The following is a 17,689-nucleotide window of genomic DNA, read 5'->3' on the forward strand; positions in this document are numbered from 1 at the left end:
GGTGGTCTTCTTGTGGCAAAACTCCATGTAATGTATAAGCTTCAGGCAGGACCCATGTCAGAACCTTTAGTGCCCCAGCAGCTGATTGCAGTTTCTCAGATAAGGTTAGCTGCAGCAGTGTGGGTGTCCCTTCCACCTTGGTGCCTCCTATTGCCACCTCGGATCATCCTTGATCACAGGATGAAATTAGCAGTCACCGCAAGTTATATAAAGAGAATTCCCCACACCCACATTTAAATCCCTCATTTGAGGTGTTTGCCCAAGTCCCATTTGGGTATCTACCCATTCCCAATCTCAACAGAGTAGACTGCTGCACACACTAGGCACCTGTCTTGGTGGGCAACATAATTAAAGATACTCCTGGAAATATAAAAAGTTAGACTAGAGCCTTTATAATTGACTGGGCATGGGAGAGGGTCTCAGGGAACCGGTAATTGGATACAAAGCCCTTCACCTCTAGGTCATCAGTTCTTGTCCAGCCCATATTGGCAGCAACCAAAAGTCATGAAAATTAGCATAGGATGCTGAGCAGCAAAGACTTGATTATCTCAGTCCAACCTCCACCACATGCTTTTTCAATAGTCTCGGTAGAGGCCAAGGGGACAGTCTCTACTCCAAGGGGTGTTTCCTCTAGATCAGGCTTGAGACAAACTGCAGGCCAGTGTGGGGAATTTTGCATTGCTGCTGCCGGCAGTGTACCTGATCTGTGGATAAAACAAGATTTCAGACTCCAGAGCTGTCATTCTGGCGGAGCAGCGGGGCTCTCTGCTTGGTGTCCCTCTCCAGTTCCCTGGTTTTATACCTCTGACCCACAGGCCCATTCCTGTTTAATTCTCCTTCTCCCAAGTGACCAGTTTTTTGCTAAACTCTGTGGCCCCTCCCTAGACTGGGACCTGAGCTTTTGTCCAGGTGGCTCTGCCCACCACCCCAGGAATGAAACAGGCTGCCAAAGCACTGGGCATTGTCTGGGATTCTCCACTTGGTGCCCCCTTCTGGATCCCTTATTTTGACCCAGTGATCTGTACCCCTCATCCCTGGTTGTGTTTTGGTGTCTCCCGCCACCCCAGGATTTGTTGGTTTCTGGGGCTTGTGGCCTCTCCCTCCCTGAGGGGATAGCCAGGGGTGCTGGGACAATTTGTATAGTGGGGGTGCTGAGAGCCACTGAAACAAATTGTTAACCTTGTATATGATGGAAACTACTTCAAGCCAGGGAGTGGGGCAGCATTCCCAGCACTTCTAGTTCCGGCACCTATGGTGGCAGGACTTCCATTGCTTTGCTGGACTCTGCCACCAATCCCAGTTATCAGATAAGCTACCATTTTCCACAAGCATGAAAAACACACTTGAAAAAAGAAAAGAAACAGCCATGGAACAAGGAGAGAATTAAGATATTTGCTGACACCCAATGCTGTAGAATATAGTGGAGGTTGGAATCGCTGTTTCCCACCCCCCACCAGCATTCTAAGAGCACCATCTTTTGGTTTCATACATAACACAAAGCTTTCAGCTCCCAGACTGTCGGGGGGCCCACATTACTGAGTGTTGTGGCTGCCAGGAGCTAACCTTACCTGTAACCCAACACTCTGAGAGCAAAGCTTTGTCTAGCTTAACTCTCCTCATTTCATTTGCAGTCTTTCAGCCTGAGTAAACTGGGATGCACAAGTCCCTGAGGTGTGGAGCCACTCACTCACTCAGCAACTCCATCACCTGTGCAATGCCTTTTCAAAATGAATAAAATTAAAGATAAGATAGCCAGTTTGCAATCACAAATTCCCCCTCCCTCCCCTTCCATGCATTCCAGGTCCAATGAAGTGTTTAGTAACATAACTCAAAGAATGTAGTCATTTTAACCCTCCAATGTACATAAACATAACATCCCTTTGAACCCTTTCTATCTGGCCTACAGACATGGAGCTAATCAAAGCCAAAGAAATTGCACGCTGAAAGGCAGACATAAATCCAGCCTTTTTAGAAAGGATGAGGAGATAGCCTGGTCAGCTGGAACGTGTTGTGTGACTAGTAAGGAACCAAGGTTTGATGAGTAAGGTCTGAGGTGAGGAAGTAAGAAACACAACAACTACAGACAGCGGAAAACAAAATTTGCATATGCTTAAAATAAAATCTCCTCTTAAGATTTCAGTTACGCTTTTATTGGAAAGGGGCTCTTAACACAGGCATGTTTGGTTTACACCCTTGCCTTACACAGACAGACACACACACACACACACACACAAACCACAATATAGGTTTTTAAAGTATTTGCTTAGCATAACAGACTGTGGCGATACACTGAGCCCAGTCCTCAGCAAACAGGTGTAACCTATTGACTTGATTTACACCAGCTTACTACTTGATGGATCAGGGACACGAGCAAAATGATGCTTTCGTAGGCAGGGATAAAGGAAAGATATGCTCCTGTATCAGTTCTAATCCAATTAAGTTTCAGTGAAGAAGGTATATATTGAATAGAAATCACCCCCTATTAAGCATGTTAACCTTTCGGTCACCTGTCCTAGTAAAGCATGTTTGTGTATTTCTCTGATACCAGGACTGAATCCCTTTAGAGGATAAAAGAGAAACTGTACTAAATAAAAGATAATACGCAATTAGGTGAGAGGTGTAAATAGAGGGGAGTGATTCAAGAGCACACAGTTGCTATTCTAGAGGTAAAAAGTTAGGAAATGAGATTGTAAATTGACTCGGGTCTCCTTGGATTATGACAGCTGGCCTTGACCTTCATAGTGCTAGACAGCTTAACAGCCACCTATTCAAGGGATGCATTCACATGTACCCTCTCAATCATGCTCTGGGATTCTGAAAATTAGAATGGAGGTCACTTTAATTAAAATGTGCACTGTTGAAGTCAGTTGTCGGAAGGCAAGCATGGCTGGGCAATCTTCATGGTTTCCACTTGGCCTCTAAATGACCCTGTGACTAATAATGATATTTTATTTTTTATAAAGCACAGTGGTCTAATCTCAAGGTGCATAATAAGCAATATAAAGCACACAGAGAACCATAAAAGCAGCCATCCATGGGATGGAGGGCAACAACCAGGTGTCTAGCAGGGACATATTGCACAGCGTAACAGCCAGCTGTGGTCAATTTGTTTGGCTAAAGGCACCACGGCAAACTCCTAATCTTGTGGAACGAGCTTCGTATCCAGTGGCCACACAGCGCAGACAAAACAACTTTTTCTTTCAGAAGGTGGAGGAAGCAACCAGGGAGATGGCTATTTAAACTTGATTCTGCCCAACAAGGAGGAATTGGTAGTGAATCTGAAAGTTGGAGGTAATTTGGGTTAAAGTGATAATGAAATGATGGATTTCATGATTGTAAGGAAAGGAAGGGGCAAGAGCAGCAGAATAAGGACAATGCACTTCTAAAAAGCAGACTTTAACAACCCCAGAAAGTGGAAACATGGATGCATTGCTAAGGAGAAGTACAAATGAATAGCACAGGCATGTAGGGACAAAAAAATCAGAAAGTGTACGGCACAAAATGAGCCACCCGTAGCAAGGGACACAAAAAGCAATAAGAAGAGGTTCTTTAAATACATTAGGAGCAAGAGAAAGACAAAGGAAAGAAACATAGGTCCTCTACTTAGTAGGGAAGGAGAGCTAATAACTGAGGACATCAAGAAAGCTGAGGTTTTTAATGCCTATTTTGCTTCAGTCTTCACTTTAAAAGGCTAATGATGACCAGATACCCAGCACAATTCATACTAACAAGAAGGAGGAAGGAATGCAAGCCACAATAGGGAAAGATCAGGTTAAAGATTATTTGATAATTTAGATGTTTTCAATTCAGCAGAGCCTGATGAAATTCATCCTGGTTTTCAAACTGCGGGTCGCGACCCAGTACTGGGTCATGGAATGTAAGGCACTGGGTTGCGGTGGCTGTGGTCAGCACCTCCACCTGGGCCATTAAAAGTCCCATCGGCGGTGCTGCCTGGCTAACGCAGACTAGTCCCTACCTGTTCTGACACCGTGCCGCACCCCGGAAGCAACCAGCAGCAGGTCTGGCTCCTAGGCTGGGGCCACGGGGCTCCGCGTGTTGCTCCCACCCCGAGCACCAGCTCCGCACTCCTATTGGCTTGCGCATCTCCGCCTAGGAGCTGGACGTGCTGCTGGCCGCTTCCAGGGCACAGCACGGTTCGCAGTGCCAGGACAGGCAGGAAGCCTGCCTTTGCATCCCCACTGCACCGCTGACCGGGAGCCACCCGAGGTAAGCTCGCGCCCCAACCCCGTGCCCCAATCCCCTGCCCCAGCCATGAGCTCCCCCGAAACCCCTCATCCCTGGCCCCACCCCAGAGCCTACACCCCCAGCCCAGAGCCCTGACCCATCCTGCACCTCTGGCCCAGCCCAGACCCCCCTCCCACACCCTGAACCCCTCATTCCCTACCCCACCCTGCAGCCCTCACCTCCGGACCCCAACCCTCTTCCCCGGCCCTGAGCCCCTCCCACACCCCAAACCCCTCATCCCCAGCTCCGTTGCATCATGGGCATCAACAATTTTCTTCAACTGGGTTGCCAGAAAAAAAGTTTGAAAACCACTATCCTAGGGTACTTAAGGAACTAGCTGAAGGAACCTGAGAACTGCTAACAGTTATCTTAGAGAACTCATGGAGGACAGACAAGGTCCCAGAGGACTGGAAAAAAACATAGTATGTATCTTTAGAAAGGGAAACAAAGAGGACACTAGGAAGTATAGACTAGTCAGCCTAACTTCTATACCTGAAAACATATTGGAACAAATTGTTAAACAATCAATTTATAAGCACCTAGAGCATAATAAAATTATAAGGAATAACCAGCACGGATTTCTCCAGAACAAATCTTGCCAAACCAAACTAATTTCTTTCTTTGAAAGAGTTACTGGCCTAGTGGATGGGTGAGGGAGAAGCTGTAAACATGATGTATCTCAATTTTAGTAAGGTGTTTGATACAGTCCTACATGGCATTCTCATAAAAAAAACTAGGAAAATGCAGTTTAGATTAAATTACTGTGAGGTGGGTGCACAACTGGTTGAAAGACTGTACTCAAAGAGTAGTTATTAATGGTTCACTGTCAAGCTGTTCAAGGTCCAGTGGAGGACCTACAGGGGTCAGTCCTGGTTCTGGAAGTATTCAATCTTCTCACTGATGACTTGGATAATGAAGTAGAGAGTATGACACCAAGCACTTTGGAGGGCAGGATTAAAATTCAACAAGACCTTGACAAATTGGAGAATTGGTCTGAACTCAACTATAGGAAATTCAGTAAAGATAAGTGCAAAGTATTTCACTGAGGGAGAAAAAAAATCAAATGCAGAACTACAAAATGGGGATTAGCAGCTAGTGCTAAAAGGGATCTTGGGGTTACAGTGGATCACAAATTGAATATGAGTAAACAATATGATACCGTTGCAAAAAAGGCTAATATTCTGGGCTGTATTAACAGGAATGTCGTATGTATGTCAAGGAAGGTAATTGTCCCCTGATGCTTGGTACAGGAGGCTTCATCTGGAGTACTGTGTCGAATTACAGGTGCCACACTTTAATGAAGACGTGGACAAGCTGAAGACAGTACAGAGGAGAGCAACAAAAATGATCAAAGGTTTAGAAAACCTAATCTACAAGGAAAGATTAAAACACCGGGCATGTTTAGTCTTGAAAAAAGAAGACTTTGTGGGGACCAGATAACAATCTTCAAATATGCTAAGGGCTGTTATAAAGAAGGCTGTGATTAATTGTTCTCCAAATCCATTGAAGGAAGGACAAGTAATTGGCTTAATCTGTGTCAAGGGAGATTTAGGTTAGATATTAGGAAAAGCTTTCTAACTAGAAGGGTTGTTAAGTTCTGGAAAGGCTTCCAAGGGGTGTTGTAGAATCCCCATGATTGCAGGTTTTTAAGAACAGGTTGGACAAACACCTATCAGGGATAGTCTAGGATTACTTGATCCTGCTTTAGTGTAGGAGGCTGGATTTGATGACTTTGAGGTCCCTTCCAGCCCTATATTTCTATAATTCTATGATTTTTAAGACCTCCTCTGAATCAGCAATACACAGTAAAGTATCTATCAGGACAAAACAACTCTGCAGGTGTAAGGCATCTGGGTATTTCAAACCTGATGCTCAGACCTTTAAGCTACTCTCTTCCCAAGAGATCTGGGTCTTTTCAGTCCCCAAGTGACCACGGTAACGCTAAACTCAATGTCCACTTAACTACCACCTTATAGCCTCTACACACAAACAAAGTCATGTAAAACTCATACTTCTGCCCTGTTGCTGTCACCCACTCAACCTTACCCAGGATGCTCCAAGCAGACATAGGCACCACATGAAACTATCAGCTGGTGAAGGAGCACCTGAGGAATGAACAATAAGCAGCAAGAAAAACCAGTGGAGTCTACTGAAGCTTCCTGCCTGTATGAAGCCACCTTACATAGGACTCTGAACTTTACTGATATTCACACCCCTGTTAATGGTTTCAGACTGATGGGGACCATATAACAAACCCATGGCAAGCTATCGGCCTAGCACTGACCAACCAAAGTGCATATTAAAACAGATATTGTGCCATTATCTAGGAATGCCTGCTCCATATTAGATGGCTTATAAACCATGCGTTAGAGCAGGAGCGGGCAAACTTTTTGGCCTGAGGGCCACATCGGGTTTCCAAAATTGCACGGAGGGCCGGTTAGGGGAGGCTGTGTCTCCCCAAACAGCCAGGCGTGGCCCGGCCCCCGTCTTGTACCTGACCCCCACCCCACTTCTTGCCCCCTGATGGCTCCCCTAGGACTCCTGCCCCATCCAACCCCCCCCTTTCCCTGTCCCCTGACAGCCCCCCCGGGATTCCTGCCCCATCCACCACCCCCTGCTCCCTGTGCCCTGACCATCCCCGGAATCCACCCCTGACTGCTCCCTGCCGCCCCATCCAACCCCTCCTCTCATTTCTGACTTGGCCCCTGGGACTCCTGCCCCATCCAACCCCACTGTTCCCCACTCTCTGACCGTCCTGACCCCTATCCACACCCCCCGCCCCCTGACCATCTCCCCCAACTCCCCTGCTCTCTATCCAACTCCTCCTGCTCCCTGCCCCCTTGTCCCCTTACCCTGGAGCACCGGTGGCTGGCAGTGTTACAGCCGCACTGCCCAGAGCACCGGCTCAGGCCGTGGCTCTGCAACTGCACTGCCCGGCCGCCCAGAGCATTGGGGAGGTGCCGGGGACTAGCCTCCTGGGCCAGGAGCTTAGGGGCCAGGCAGGAGGGTCCCGCGGGCTGGATGTGGCCCGCGGGCCGTAGTTTGCCCACCTCTGGGTTAGAGTTAGGTGAAAGTTTTTGGCTTTCCCCCCGCCCGCATGTGAAAAAAAATGAAGATTCAGATTGACTGAAATAGTTCATGAGTTCAGTTGACTTGACTGAATTGTTTCAGTCAAACAAAATTTAAAAATACAAAAAACTTTGTATGTTGGACATTTGCAATTGAACGCGAGTTTTCATTTCAAATTTTACCTGAATTTTATTTTAAAAAATTAAACAGATGAAACCTTTTGTTCAATTTGGATTTTTTAAAAACTTTTTCAGTTTGACAAAAAATTCAGAGTTTGTTTCAGGTTGACCCAAAACAATTAATTTTTTTTCCAGTTTGACCAGTGAACCAAAAAAAAGACAGCATTATTGTGTATATTATGCATCCACTAGATGGTAATATGAATTTGAACAGGTTAGACATTTCACCCAGTAGAGGGCAGTAGTCCCATGGATGCACACACACACACACAGTTCCCCAATACTGGAACTTTGAAAAACACAAGCAAAAAAATAAGACATTGTTGAAAATCAAAACTCAGGAAATTCCAGACAACCTTCCTCACCTTCCCCCACCCTTTCCTTTTTAGTGTAGTCCAGTGATTTCCCCATTACAAAATCTGCCCATCAACTTGCTGTGAAGTTGATGACACATTCACATTTTCTCAATCAGTGGCAGTCCCTGGAAAGCTAGCGCAGAAGTAAGTAAAACATCTCATCACCCAGGAGCATCTGTAACATTCCCACATTTACAGGGCTCTTTCCTGAGCTGAGCCTTCCAAGCTCCTGCTTCACAGCCATGAGCAACTACCAGTCCTTTTCCAGGGTCATGTTTTTGCTAACCAACAGCCATCTCGGGAATGAAAACTTGGCTGAATTGAGCACATTAGCCTTCCTGTTACTGCATCTAATCCGAGTTTAAATTAAAAACGAATATCCAAAGACTGAAATAATGCTTGCCTGTTAAAACAATCGAGACTAAAAGGAGTGCAGGAAGGAAATAGCAAAGAGTTCCGTTATTTGCACAATAAAGTTGAGTTTGTGTGTTACTCATGTACTGAGAGTGGCTGTTTTATAGTCACTCCCTCTATACTTAGAATGGCATTTTCAAAAGCCTTCAGCATTGGCCAACCTCTGCTCTCACTGAAGTCAGTGAGAGTTTTACCATTGATTTCAGTTGGAGTAGACGTGCACAGGCCAGCACAGCATACTTTTAAAAATGTCACCCATAATCAGCCAAATCCAAACCCCACTGAAGTTAATGACAAGACTCCCACTGACTTTGAGCAGCTTTGGATCAGGTTCTTTGCACTCAATACTTGCTAGCCAAAATTTTCAAGCTCAGGTTCTGAAAAAAATATCATTCCCCTTTTTAACATGCCTAAACATCAATTTAGGTCCTAAACTTCAGCATCCTAATTAAAAAAGGGTAGCCTCAAATTCCCCCTTTCCTTTGTTTGTATTTTAACATGGCAACAGGGGGTTTTACCAAGTTCACCCACCACCACCACCACAACACACAAACAGAGTTACATTTTGGAGCTTCAAAGGGGCATGTAGACTTTCAAGTCAGAGGAATTTTTCAAGAAATTGTAAGCACCTCAAGGTAGGATGGGAGTGAGATGCAATATCCAGGGCACATACTTGGCATCAGATGTTTTCCCACCATGCAATAATGGTGGGGGTTCTTTGGCAACCCTAGGGGAAAAAAACCAAACACCTGAATATTTTCCACTGACTCCTGATTATTCTAGTTGGCATCTAGCTTTTCAAACAATTCAGTGGGTCTATTAGGCAACTGATTCCTGGGTTCACTGGTTCCTCCAGTTGAAGCCAACAGAGACCACTGGAAGCTAGAGAATTCTAATAGAATTGACAGGTATTTTCATTAGGGATTTATTAATTTTTGTGCAGCAGATCAGGCAATGGGGACTTTAAAAATATTTCTAAATAATGGAAGTTTCTACTCAACTGTAACAAGAGCACAACTAGTGAAACACCATAATTTAAGGGTCACACACTGGATGAAATGCGGAATGAATTTTGTAATAATCCACTTTTACATGCTGTATGTTTGTTTTCACTAGCGTCTCCTGAAGGCTAGGGCGATATTACTAAGGGGGCAGAGGAAATTCAATCAAGGAGAAGAACAGTAAGTATGTTACACTCATTTTCTATTTTATCTCTGTCCCCCTTTGCTTTTGTTGGCTGGGAGATGACCTTTCTTTTCTGCGGATCATTTTGATGCTCCTTGTGCTCTGAGCAGGGCTGAACAAACCAGCACTAAAAACACTGGTTGTCGTTACACACAAACTTTCCCACTGTTGCAAAGATCAGTGAAGCTATACCTGCGCTAAAGCAATGATTGACTGGAACAACCTAGCCAATTTTTAACCATATGATTCCCACTAATGTTAGGGTTACAAAAATGCCACTTGTTTTCCCTACTCAGGTTGATACAAGACGTTGCACGTTTCACCCACACATACTAATGCCACTAGGGGGAGATAAAGCCCCAGAAAACACAGATAAACACAGTAGTGACATTACGGTTGTATAACTGTTTGGTATGTAGACATCTAACTAAAGGAAATTGCTCTATTCCAGTGAGTCCAGACTCCTCAGCATATAGCACGGCTAGCAGCACAATTCTTCCCATACTTCACATAAAAAGGAAAGTTTGATGATGATTATAAATAAAATTCTGTGGGATACTTTCATTCGTTTAATAAGTGGAAGATCAGTGTTCCCCCCCAGCATTGTTTGGCCTTTTACCAAAGATTCTTGATAAAAGTGTGAGGGGGCAGGATGGGTTAGGGTGTAGGAATGACATTCTGTGTTTTTCCATCTCAAGCAAGCCAGCCACAGGTGTCTAAGTGCAGGGTAGACATATATACACACAGTTATGTTGCTTCCTGAATTGGCTGCTTCCCCAAGCAACATGCCTTTCCTTTCACGCAGGGCACAAGCTCCTTAAGCTGCTGAGATGGTTCTCAGCAGCACCAGCGTAGCCTAGTTGTGTCTTCTTGGATCAATGCATTTTAAAATTATTCAAACACCTTGTCTGTCTTTGTCTATGTAATGCATATCATGAAATGCTGTCTCTAAGCTTATAGGATTTTTGTCTTGGATGTTCATCACCACAAGTGAATTTATTCTCATGCCACCTCTAGGAGAGAATTACCCATCTATAAATTTAGGGTAACAAAGACACAGAGAGGTTAAGACTTGCCCACAGGGAGTCCATGGCAGAAGACTGGGAAGAGAACCCAGATCTTCGGAGAACCAATCCTATGCCATGGCCATTCTTCCAGTCTCATGGATAGAACATGAGGCAGTCAGGACTCCGGAGTTCTCTTCCCAGCTCTGTCACAGACTTGCTGTGTGACTTTGGTGGGTCATTGTACGTTTCTGTGCCCCTAAGTTTACACATCTAAAATGGGGATAGCATTTATTTACCCTCCAGTGGGCTGTGAGGTTTAGCTTTTGTCAAGTGCTTTGAGATCCTCAGACCAAAAGGGCTACTTTTACATAGTAATAGAGCTCAGCTAGGCATGTGTACACCAGTCTTGTAATCAAACGTATCAGACGTATTGTTTACAACTAAATTCCATGGATGATTGGAGACAGAGGATCAATTGTCCCTTCACTCCACACCAAATAGCTTCATTGACTTATGTCAGGGGTGGCCAACCTGTAGCTCCAGAGCCACATGCGGCTCTTCAAAAGTTAATATGCGGCTCCTTGTATAGGCACCAACTGCAGGGCTGAAGCTACAGGTGCCAACTTTCCAATGTGCTGTGGGGTGCTCACTGCTCAACCCCGGCTCTGCCACAGGCCCTGCCCCCACTCCACCCCTTCCCACCCCCTCCCCTGAGCCTGCCGTGCCCTCGCTCCTCCCCCTCCCACCCCGCAGAGCCTCCTTCATGCCACAAAACAGCTGATCGGGAGGTGCGGGAAGGGAGGGGGCAGGGAAGGGGAGGATCAGTAGGGCTGCCAGTGGATAGGAGGTACTGGGAGCGGGGGGGCGCTGATGGGGGGCTGCTGACTTATTACTGTGGCTCTTTGGCAATGTACACTGGTAAATTCTGGCTCCTTCTGGCTCAGGTTGGCCACTCCTGGCTTACGTTGATGTTGCATTAGGGAGCACATGTGGGGGGGGGCGCGGGGGGAGGAGGTTAGCCTATAGAATCTAGGTCAGAGTTATCCAGAGAATCATTCACACTTCCATTCAGTTCAGCCTCTTTAAGATGAGAGGGTTGTGAAGTCCAAAAGTAGAACACAAAAGCAGGATGAACTTGTGACAGGTTGGACCTCTCTTCTGATATGCCACCTGAGGTACTAGGATTTCACTGAGCCTGCCTGCTCCTCTAGCCTGGGGTCCCTCTCCCTGTTTTGCTGAATTAGGCTCTCTGGCAGCGCACACTCACAGGTAGGGACGCACCAGCTGTAGATCCACACAGAGTCTCCAAACACCTCTCTATGAGAAGACTCACCTAGAAAATTGCCCAGCACTCCAGTGCAGCTTCCCTCTGGAAAGAACAGCCAAAATAACTGTTGTGAGCTGTAGAGAAATCTATACAATGTAAGCTCATAAATTAACCCCCTCCCTCAAGGTGGAGGAAGATATGCACAACTTCTTGCCCCCCTCCTGTTATAAATTAAACCCAGTTAGTGCAATAACAAAGAAAACAAGTTGATTAATTATAAAAAGGCAGATTAAGTGATTATAAGGGATAGCAAACAGAACAAAGCAGATTACCAAGCAAAAAAAACAAAACACACAAACTAAGCTTAAGATCTTAAAGAGACTGGTTTCAAGAAGTAATTTTTCACCCTAAAAGTTGTTTTAGGCAAGTTGCAGAGTTTCTGTAGCTTAAAGTTCCAGTTATTTCTCTTTTCAGACTAGACTCTTGTCTTAGTCTGGACTCAGCCCTTCCCTTTCCCACTGCTCAGTTCCTTGTCTCTTCAGGTACTTTCATCAGTCTTTCTTCTTGGGCAGGAAGGCAATGGAGAAGAGTCCTGTTTGCCTTACTCCCCAGCCTTAAATAAGATTTACATAAGGCGGGAATCTTTTGTTTCCCAATCTTGACCTCCCCCTCCTTTTAGTGGAAAATTACTAGAAGTTCAGGATGGTGTTTAGTATCAGGTGACAGGACCACCTGCCTTAGTAGTGTCACAGCTACATCCCAGGACACCTCTCAAGAAGGAGAGAGATTAGTATCTTCAAAGTCTTATTGTTTCTTCCTAATGGCCCATCAAGACTCATGGCCTCTTGTCTGGCGGGTGTTTCCTAAATACACACACACTAGTAATGGTTACATAGTCAATATTCCTAACTTTAGATACAGAAAAGATACATGCATACAAATAGGATAATCACATTCAGTAAATTATAACCTTTCCAATGATACCTTACAAGACACATCTTGCATAACATATATCTCAGTTATGCCATATCCATCATTAGCATATTTCCATAAAGAATATGGGATGTAACATCACAGAAGGGTGATAGCAGTTTTAAAGCCTCACAGATGTACACCTTCAGCAATCACTCCCACTGAAGCATGTTTGTCTGTCACATTTGGGTAATTTCATGCTTCTCTGATTGACTGATCAACCCATGCTTTGAGCCCCAGGAAAAGGATGACATTAATCTGACAGTTAACATGACACACCAGGGAGTTCTAGTCATGCCTGTGTTTTATACAGGGTTGCGGGTCCTTCCATCAGCATAGCATATTAGATAGCTCACTACTTAGTATACAGTTCTGGCCTCTCTAACACCAGCCATTTCAGATAGGGTTAGAAGTGAGCCAGAGAACAGTAAGCTTGTGCCTATCTGCTTTCCTTAGGGGGTGGGAGAATAAGTGTTCTGCACCCACACGAGAATTTTAATCCAGCTGGGGGGGGGGGGGAATGTTTATCAAGGACAAGAGTATTTAAGATTTCTTAAGCACCCATCATCTTCAAAGTGTGCTAATGTAGCCTGTGGACAGGCTAGAGTTTACTTCATTGCCCTTCTCCGGTGCCTAAAAACCCAACTCCCACAGAAAAGCACCTGGAGACCCAGAATTCAGTCTTTAAGGATTTTCAGCAAGGATTGCTCAGAGTCAACCTCCCCACATTCAAGTCCCAAAAGAACTAAAAGCATTAATTTAAGAATTAAGTACCAACGTCATATAATATGATAAAAACAAATAATGTTTACAAGATAACAGCTATTTTATAAGCAACATACATTATCTTCAAAAAGAAAAGGAGTACTTGTGGCACCTTAGAGACTAACCAATTTATTAGAGCATAAGCTTTCGTGAGCTACAGCTCACTTCCTCAGATGCCATCTGAGGAAGTGAGCTGTAGCTCACGAAAGCTTATGCTCTAATAAATTGGTTAGTCTCTAAGGTGCCACAAGTATTCCTTTTCTTTTTGCGAATACAGACTAACACGGCTGTTACTCTGAAACCATACATTATCTTCAGTTATATATAGAGAAAAACAAACAAACTAAACAGGTTAGTCCCCACAAGAAGAGTGAGAAGAAACTCATTGAGTTCACCTGGGTCTCAGTTACAGTCTTTGATCACCAAATCTATACAATCTGCTGAGGCAAAAGCAGCATCTTCTCACCACTTGCTTCTAGAAGTTTTCAGCTGGAATCCATAGAGACTCTTCCTCCTCCTCTGCTGAAATCACTCAGTTAGCTAACCAATTAACCAGCCCCTTAGTTAGTATATACATTTTTTAAAAGCCCCATTACAAGAAAAATATAAAACTGAGAATAGCAAAATAAGTGACTCTTTCCCCATTATCACATTTAAATAAAAGTTGGTGGATTATATTAGTTGCAACAATTGAACTAAAACAGTTTGGCTAAAACAAACAGCATTCAAAGCATACAATTAAAATAAATGATTTTTTTTCCTCCCATTTTCTCTTTTCTATAATTAACACTGCCAGGGCTTGCCCACTGGAGGATTAACAATATCACTAACCTGCCACAAAGTGCTCCCAATTAAGGGAAAACAGCCTGCTTTCTGACCCTGGGTTAAGCTTCCCACAACCCACACATGGCCTTCTGCCAGCCACAAAGATCTACAATAGAGGCAAACTAAATGTCTATTTTGAAGGTTCAGCAAATTTTGTTTTTCAGCTTATCGAGTTTGAGTGCAATTTGCTATGTATATACCAAAGAATCTGCATGGTATAAATATATCAGAAGTGAGGAAACCATAGATATCCAAAAGTCAATAAAAGTCTGATAAATTTAGATAATAGATATCTTTAAAGGTAATCTGAGTTAGTTATATAGTTAAGATTTGGGAATGGCTGATTTAGTTAGCTACTAGAGAGACAAGGTGGGTGAGGTAATATCTTTTATTGGACCAACTTCTGTTGGTGAGAGAAAAGCTTTTGAGCTTACATAGAGCTCTCCTTCGGGCCTGGAAAACTGAGCTCCTGACAGTTCCTTTTAAGAATGAATCCAACCACAAATCTAAGGAAACCCAATAATGATTAAGACTATGATTTTGTCACAAAGGTCGTGGAAGTCACTGAATCTGTCACTTCCAAAGACCTCCGTGACTTCAGTCCCAGGGGCTGGGACCTGCAGGGTCCCGCCTCCTTCTACAGAAGCAGGGAGCTGTGAGATACTCCTGCTGCCTGAGGCAGCGAGGCTCCCCAAGCTCTGAGCCAGCATGGGTGGCGAGGGTACCCCACAGCTCCCCACTGCTGTGGGCATCACCAGGGGTACCCTGCAGTAGCAGGGGGCTCCTCGCAGCTCCCGCATTGCGGGGGCAGGGGGAACCCAGCAGTTCTGGGCGACGGGAGCAGGGGGACTGTGGAGCTCCAAGCCCTCAAGGGTGGTGGCGGCCCCCCTAGAGCTCCCACCCACCCACAGCTGCCCAGCCCCTTCCCATTTTGTCATGGATATTTTTAGTAAGTCAGAGACAGGTCCTGGACAATAAAGAAAAATTCATGGAAGCTCATGTCCTGTCCCTGACTTTTACTAAAAATATCCATGACAAAATCTTAGCCTTAATAATGATACATTACATCTGGCCACTAGGTGTCAGTGTTGGCCAATCTGAGTTAGTTCGTTGTCAGTAAATATGCTTTAAATAAAAACAAAAAAACTGACTTTTCCCTTGGATAGAGGTCACTAACTGAAAGAATTTTGAGACTTACAGAATAATGGACAGTATTTACTAGTACAAGCAGTGACATGAGCTTTAATGATAGGCCTGTGTGCCGAAGTGAGAATTTTCTGTCATATTTTTATGAATCCCGTTGCTACCCAGTGGAGGGGAAAGTCTCATCAGAGGTTATGAACGCAGCATGGCGCTGCCTAGAAAACAAAGGACTGGGAGGTGACTGACAGACAATAAAGAGTTGCTTACTGGAAGAGGCTAGGAGCTGTCTACTAGGAGTCTAGGACAGACAAAGGAAGTCAGAGGAACAGAGCCTGAGAATAGAGTTCACTGCAGCTTGGCAGATTAAGTTCTGGTCAAGCCAGAACCACTCTTGTGCTTTAACCTATCTAAAGACTTCCAATGCTGTATTCCAGATGACTAATAATTTAGATCCTGCTCTGCTTTGAAAACACTCTGTGGGTGTCCCTGCACAATGAAAGATAACCTTTGAAGTTATTTACTTACCCAGGTCATTCTTAGATCACAGCATCAGCAGCTGGCATTTCCTATCTTAACAGCCAAAATGTTAATTCTGATCTTTCCAAATAACTGACATTGTCACCATTACATTGGTGTGTGTGTGTGTGTCATTAAAATGAACCTGAGATGTGAGTTCTGCCCTTCTCATCTGCACCTACGTACACAGTGTGACACAAATGTAATCAGCATCCTCAGCCTTAAAAAAAAATCCAGACTACTTACTACCTATTTACTAGGCTGCTTCCAAGACAGACATTGCATGCCTGACATTACAGATTAGAGATGTGTGAAGAATTCATGCTACTTTCTCTGTTCAGGGATTGTCCACAAACAGATCATTACATTCTCGAATATATTTGCTATTTCAAAATAACGAGCGAATTTCTTCATGCCTTTTATCTCTGTATGGGAATCTCACAGTCTGTTGTGAACATCTGACATTCCAACTTCCATATTGGCAAGCTATACAAGTCACATCATATCCTTCCTGTCCCCTGATTGGATGAATCTTGTAACTAGCTGTGACATTTTGGGGATCACCAAGACAGTAAGGGGTTCTAACACTGCCTGCCTTGTAACTTTGGGTTCCTTAATACTATGATGCCCTGACACTCATACCCAGCCCACAAGCATAAACCCTGACTTCCACCAGCCTAGTTACTCTTGCAGAATGACACCAACAGCCCTTCCAGTCCTGAGTCTCCCCAAATCTGTCTACCCTGAGTTCTTAACTACCAGACACTTGGACCTTTTCCCCCTGGCTGACAGCCCTGAAGGAATGACACCTGCCTGCAGTTATCAGTTCACTTTTACACAAGCTGACTCCACACAGTTTGCACACCAGAGATCTGCTTGGGATTAAAAAAAAAAGTTTATTTAATAGGAAAATCACAGATTCAAAGATTAAACAGTAAGGCAATGTAAACACATGCACACTACATTGAAAACAAAGATAGCTTCAAGATTTACACTTCTATATTACCTAAATTCCCTTTTCTAATATATTATGTATTCCCAACGTTCCCCCATCATAGGGGGGATCCAGTGTTTCACGGACAGCTTCCTGCTTAGAGGCCGTCCCTTGTTTTTTTAATCCGGAAACCTTGGCCACAAGCTTGCTTTTAAGAGGAATTTTCCCTGTCTCTCCCAGCATGATGACTCATGGTTATTCAAAATGGGGGGAACTCCCTCCTTTCTTAGTTTCTAAAACTGCAACTTTCTTTTTGGTTTTGATGTTTTTCCATTAACTTTAACTGTACAACAGTTGTCTTTCTGGGTTGTACAATGTAAGTTGGGGAGGCAGCCCCTCCCTGTTAGGAGGTGAAGCTGAATGAATACAGCACAAATTATTAGCACAGTTTTATATCTACAGAAATACATAAATTCATAACCAGTCTGTATACATATCTCATAATGACCATCAGGTTCCGAACATTACAAGCTTTCATAATAATAATGGAGAAGGCACTGTTCTCCCCACTTTCCCCAAAGAGCTATGCCTCTTGGATATGTATTGGCATACTGTCTGGAGTGGCTCACACCATGAGGCCTACCTCAGGGCAGACACCCCAAACTGGTGGTATGTTCTATAATTAGATTTCACCAACCCAGTAACAAATATAACCTCCTAAAGTACAACAATAGTCTTATAATGGAGTTACAGGCTCCCCTTAGACACTCCAGTCTATCTTGGCACCCATGCAAACTGGACTATGTGACCAA

At 44.3% G+C, this 17,689-nt stretch overlaps 1 protein-coding gene across 2 annotated transcripts in view; it reads right to left on the reverse strand.

The window, feature by feature from the left end:
* LOC144930547 (uncharacterized) overlaps positions 1 to 17,689 on the reverse strand; it is a 79,897-nt gene that overhangs the window by 26,203 nt on the left and 36,005 nt on the right. The window contains exon 1 of one of the 2 annotated variants that reach the window (XR_013635764.1): positions 13,855 to 13,943. The exons of the other annotated variant lie outside the window; for it this stretch is intronic. The gene's annotated coding sequence lies outside the window, so the exon portion shown is untranslated. Of the gene's footprint in view, positions 1 to 13,854; positions 13,944 to 17,689 lie in introns of those variants that run through there. 2 annotated transcript variants of the gene reach the window in all.

This window comes from Lepidochelys kempii, chromosome 5 (assembly GCF_965140285.1).
Source record: "Lepidochelys kempii isolate rLepKem1 chromosome 5, rLepKem1.hap1, whole genome shotgun sequence".
In the NCBI taxonomy this organism is placed as follows: Eukaryota; Metazoa; Chordata; order Testudines; family Cheloniidae; genus Lepidochelys; species Lepidochelys kempii.